We start from the raw sequence: 5570 nt of genomic DNA on the forward strand, positions 1-5570 counted from the left end.
TGAGTTTTGGGATCCGCCCTAACTTTTAAAATCATTTTGAAGACTCGAAAACATTTTAAAGAATGTTTAGAGTAACGCTGATTTAATAAAATAAATCAGTCCCGATATGTTAGAAAGTATCTGAATATTATTATATAAATAATATTCCCATAAGGGTGATCCTTATGAAAATAATCGAGGTAGGAGTTTTAAAACTCATACTTGAAATGAATAATAAATAACCAAAGATATACTTATACGAAAGTATGATCTTTATTTGAATAATCGAAAATAAGTTTGATTATCGAAACATTATTCTTTAATAAAATAAAGAATATTATTTAGTAAATAAGCGGAGTCATAAGTCCTCGAATGAATATTCAAAAATAATATTCATTAAATAGAATAAACGGAGTCATAAGCCCTCGAATAAATATTTAAAATAATATTCATTAATAAAAATAAAGTTATCGAATAAACCTTTTTCGATTAATAGTTTTGAAAACTATATCTATATCTATATAAATATATATAATATACTCGGGAACATCGGCTCCCGGTTTTAGAAAATATTCACCTTTGGGTCCCCTATACTAAGGGTATACGCAATTACTGCTTATCTCTAGCATAGGTATTATGTAACTATAAGCATTGGAATCAACAGATAGATATCAAGATTATGAAACAGACATGCATATATCCCATATCAGCATGCTTCAATATATCGCAAGATTTGCTAATTAACCATCATGCATCTATCACAAGATAATGCATATATATATATATACATCACAACAACAGTATAACGGGTAGAAAACTTGCCTGAGCGACTGGGGGTGATAAAAGGCTTGGGACGAGTCTGGTAACCTATAAACAACATATAAGTTGGAATTAAACCAAAGTCGCTTATGAATCTATACTTTAGCTAATTAGACCCTAGCGTTCGCTTTTGCGCTTAACGATTCACTTAAGTCGCTCGAGTACCCTCGGCTCCATCATTTTTAATAAATTAACCATTAAAGGTTTTAAGGCAATTCTTTCGCGAGTACCCTACCAACTTCCTAATCCACTTTCCATAATTGTTTTATATCCAATTAGTCATTTAAGGGACTTAATTAAGGTTTTAAAGTAAGGCGAGGGGTAAGGGTTTGGTCGCGAAACGCCGTTACTTAAAACAGTCGTTTCTCCTAAACCGTACATCGGATTCAAGCGAACCACATATCAAAACGAAGCTCATAACATGAACTATCTAATAATGGCAATGGTAAAAACCTAATAGTGAGTTTACGGGTCCTTATGTTAAGAATAAAAGCAGTCTAAGGTAAATCGGGCATTACGACGGCTATGTTTACACGATTACCAAATTTAAACCATTCCAATCAATTCACAATTCAACCCACAATCACCACTACAACCAAAATTCATCCATTCTTTACTACAACAGCCCCAACAACTCAAGATTTCCAATTTATACTACTTCTCAATCATGAACTAAGAGCTTACTTAAGTTCATTAGCTAATCATCAAGATTTACAACTCCAAAAACATTACAAAACCAACCAATCTCTAAACATTCAATAATCATGCCTCTCATGAACTATACTACTCATAATAAGCTCTTAACATTCAATAATAATGCTAGGTTAAAATATTATACCTTCCTTGTGAGTAGAAGTAACTAATGAGCTTGCAACAACCTTGGAAAATCCTTACTAAAGCTTTATTTAAACAAAAACACAAGATTAAAATTTCAAGTCCTTGAAAAACACTATTCACTCTCTTCTTCCATGAATTTTAGGAAGAGATTGTGAAGAAATTTGAAGCTTAGACTTATAGGATATCTATATCTATGTAGAAGGAACCTTAGATAATTACCTCACTAATTAACTAAGCTTGGAACTTGGATTTGAGTTTTTTCTTCCTTTGAAATAGATAAAGGCCGAGAGCTTCTTGTTGGAAATGAAGGTCAATTTTGTGTTTTTGTGTTATGAATTGTTTTTTTGGTTCTTTTTCCTTTTGTTTTGCTAAATTACCTTTTAACCATGGTAAATTTTGTGTGGTTTATAATCGACCAACACTTCCTTCCCTTTGGTCATGCTTATGTCATTTTCCTATGTCATCTTCCCACACTTGTCCTCTTCTTGTTGGTGTGGTGACATCATCATCACTAACCTCTTTGATTAGCTCCTAATTACTTGGCTAATGACCGATGATCTGTTATACGGTTCGCTTAACTTTCATTCTCGTTTATCGTTTGAGGGATCATACCCGGGATCTTATTACTTGGGTTTCCTTAACCTTTCTCAATACATTATATTCCTTTTATGATCCTTTATTATAATTCTTGAATTTAAATCCTTTTTATCATGTTACCTTATACTTAATTCTTTCGGTATCTGGTGGATTTTCGGGAAAAATCAAAGTGTTCGAATTTGGATTCTGACGATCTTTACATACACTTATATACCATGTAGAGTACTAATAAGTTCTAAGAATAACAATAGAAGAACCCCTACATAGTGTGGCATGAAAAGTTTTCTTATTCAATCAGCAAAAACACTATTCATAAGGGTTACAAAAAGTTCAAAATTTTGGGGTTATTACAAAAACTGTGTTTCCACATGGAGCGGTGGAGATTTTTGAGAATGATCTGAACCAAGCATTCAAGGTTAATGGTCAGCGTTTGAAGCATTACTATGGGGACACGGCAAACCGGGAAGTGGTTAGTGCCGTTTTATTGTCAACTTGATTAAGGTACGCTACATCAAGCTAATGACGAAAAAGAAGCGCTTCTTGGGAGGCAACCCGTGATTTGTTGTTACAGGAACCCTTAGAAGTTAGTAACCTATCCAAAACCACAAAAAAATCAGAAAAACAGGGCAATAAATTTTTTTTCCAGAAGACCCCTGAGCGCCCGCTCAGCTCTGCTGAGTAACCACTCAGCAAGCTGAGCGCCCACTTAGCTTTGCTGAGCGACCGCTCAGGGCCCGACTGGCAGAATTTTTTTTAAGCCTTATAAAAATCCAAAAAAAACTGAAAAATCAAAAATCAAAACACAGCTCCACTACCCACAAATTATCTTCCCATTACCCACGTTTTTAACCCTCAAACCCACTCCTAATCAAATTTAACCCTAATCTCTACCCTATATATACATACAACTATTCCATATACTCCCCATACACTTTTAAATCTTAAACTCTCTCCCATATTCAAAAACATAAATCTTAAACACTTTTTCTCAGTTTCGATGGCACCCAAGAGATCCAGGACTATTGATAGCAGCAGCACTGTTCCTACTGCTGATTTTTCGAGGGGTACTGCTGCGAGGCCTCGTTTGTTTGATAGGGTTGCTGAGGAGGAGTATACTAGGCTTCTGGGTAAGCCGATTTTGAAGGAGAGGGGATTGTTACCATCGGGGAGGGATGGTGAGTTGTTGCTAATGATTGCTGAGAAGGGTTGGATTGCTTTTTGTGAGTCACCAGAGGCAGTTCCGATGAACGTTGTTCGCGAGTTCTATGCGAACGCGAAGGCTGAAAAGAATGGGTTTTCTATTGTGCGGGGGATGACGGTGGATTATCACCCTGAGGCGATTCGCCGTGTGATTGGGCAACGACAGAGGAAGCCCACGGAGGAGAATTGGAATGAGAAGACTGCTGAAGATTTTGACTTGGATTTGATTTGTGCTACTCTCTGTAGGCCGGACACAGTTTGAACTTTCAAGACTGGGACTAACGAGTATCGCCATTTTTCGGTGATTGCGATGAATAGGTATGCCTGTGCATGGAATGCCTTTATTTGCGCTAATATTCTGCCTACTTCACATGCATTACAGTTGAGCGAGCACAGTTGTTATGGGGTATTTTGAATGAGGAGTACTATGTAGACCTTGGTTAGTTCATCTACCAAGGAATTCTGAAGTTTTTGAGGGGAGCTAAGCACATGAACATCCCTTATGCATCCACTGTTACAAAGCTTTGCCGAGCGGTGGGAGTTCAGTGGCCGTCTCACGAGCAGTTGCAGCTACCGGCCGCTCCTATTAATTCCGAAACTCTGAATGCGATGCAGGAGTGGACTGGTGGAGAGCCCGAGGAGCATGGGCTGGGTTATCGTCTTCCAGGAGGGCGTCCAACACGTGGTGCTACCATGGCGAGGCCAGGGCGTGACGAGGCAGGCTCTTCTAGAGCTCAGGAGGGTGCTGGGATGGTTGATGCCCAGTATATGAGGCTGTCGAGGAGGATGGATGCTATGTACGAGACACAGAGCAGGTTTGCTCAGGAACTCACCCTTGCACTTGGGACTGCTTTTAGAGGCCTTGGAGCTGACATCCAGTGGCCAGTTTTTGGTGAGGACTCTGCATATCCGCCTCCTGATACTCCACCCTCTGAGGGTGATGATGATGATGATGATCTCTCCGAGTAGGTATACCATGTGTTCCTTTCTAGTACCTTCACTGGGGACAGTGAAGATTTTAAGTTTGGGGGTGGTAGTTAAGGAATATTTTGTGTGTGTGTCATATAGTTGCATATTCATGATAGTTTAGTTCATATAAACGCACTTGTGCCATATAGTTTTTTTATTTATTTTATAGCTTTATTTATCATGTAGCTCATGCATATACCATGATCCCTTTTGCGTCGCTTTACCAATTGATTTGTGATGTTGATGCGAGTGTAGTGATAGCGTTAAAGTGATGTTGAGTCTTGTAGGTTCACGTGCATGCTAAAAACACTTGTAATTTCACTAAGTCTTAGAGAATGCTTAAGGACTAGATTGTTGTTATGGTTTGATGGTTTTCAAGGTTAATCTATTGATTATGCTTAGAATTTATAATAGGTTCTTAGTGATAAAAGGCATGAAAAGAAAAATTGGAGTAAAAAGTGGAATTCATTGCTAATTGTGGCTAGGCGTCAAATGGCTAGTAGCCTGCTCGTATTTTTATGCGAGTGGTCTAGGGTTGAGCAAGATGGAGCGAAACGCACTTGCTCAGAAATTTTGAAAAAATATTGAAAAAAATATAAAAAAAAAGAAAAAAAAAGAGAGAAAAAAAAATAATAATAAGTTAATGCATAATTGATCACGAGTGGGCTCTTTGGTATTCGAGTTATTAAGTTCTTAGGGGACTTTGTGCCTAGTGACCTAAGGCTTTTATAGTTTGGGATCCGCTAACCTAACGCTCGCTACATGGATGCCATTGCATAAGTCTTTTGTGGACCTCACTCATTGCACGGCCAAATAAGCATTTTTGTGTTGTGTTTAATAAAAAGCATGATTCCGTAATAAGCTCTAGTAATCTTGAAGTGTTATAAGTCATTTTGTGCCTAGAATTTTATTTTTCATATAATCATGTGATTACCTTGAGGATAGTCAAGTTATGATAATTGATCTAGTTTCGAAGCATATCTGCTAAGCATCCGCACACACCACGTTTCCGGCTGTATGTTAGTTTGCATGATCTGATTGATCTTTATTCGCCTAATTGCATTTGTTGAGATGTCGTAAGTTGGTTGGTTTGGTCGTAGTAGGGGGATCGCTGTATTTTATATAGATTGCATTCATGCATGTTTTTGTTTTGTTTTTGAGTCTGTGAC

This window comes from Apium graveolens, chromosome 9 (assembly GCF_009905375.1).
Source record: "Apium graveolens cultivar Ventura chromosome 9, ASM990537v1, whole genome shotgun sequence".
NCBI classification, from domain to species: domain Eukaryota; kingdom Viridiplantae; phylum Streptophyta; class Magnoliopsida; order Apiales; family Apiaceae; genus Apium; species Apium graveolens.